The sequence below is a fragment of the Battus philenor genome, unplaced genomic scaffold, assembly GCF_028537555.1.
Source record: "Battus philenor isolate CCGP_79_NKW_IND1 unplaced genomic scaffold, ilBatPhil1.0.hap1 SCAF_2, whole genome shotgun sequence".
Classification (NCBI taxonomy): domain Eukaryota; kingdom Metazoa; phylum Arthropoda; class Insecta; order Lepidoptera; family Papilionidae; genus Battus; species Battus philenor.
In genome coordinates this window covers 51,512-52,104 of record NW_027181682.1, presented here as the reverse complement: position 1 = coordinate 52,104, position 593 = coordinate 51,512, and positions in this window count along the sequence as shown.

Here is a 593-nt window from a genome sequence, read left to right as displayed (position 1 = left end):
GTAAGTACTGGTAACCAGTTTCTATGTATGCCAACGGGATTTTAAAACTGGCCGAAAAAGAACGACGAGAAACAAAAAAATAAAATAATTTAATTAATTTAAAGAAAATTTTATTTTTTAATTTATTTTTATTTTTTAAAGTCTTTACGTTAAATCATTCCCGCTTATTATTATTCTTATATAAAATAAAACTAAAAAAATAAAAACTTTATCGAAAATAATTCAACATTTATAAATTACTTAATATGATTATTAGTACTTGCATGCAACATCAAAAGGCGCTTGTTTATCTGCAGCGAAGATTTCGCTTGATTATTTCTTGACGCCTTCGTACACACGGGAATAAGTTTTGTAACTAAATTTATATACTCGTATTAAAATGAAATTACCACTGTCATTATTGTAGTTTCATTATTTATTGAGTAATGATCACAAGAGACTATGAAAGTACAATCTTATTTCTCGGAATAAAACTAGCGGGTTCTTCTCTCTGTCGCTGTCTGAGACTGCCGGAGGCTTCCGCGCGCCCTCGATCCGGGGGTTGAGCGGCGGCCAACGTCGCCCGCCCTCCGCGTGGGCAGTGCTTCCATCCT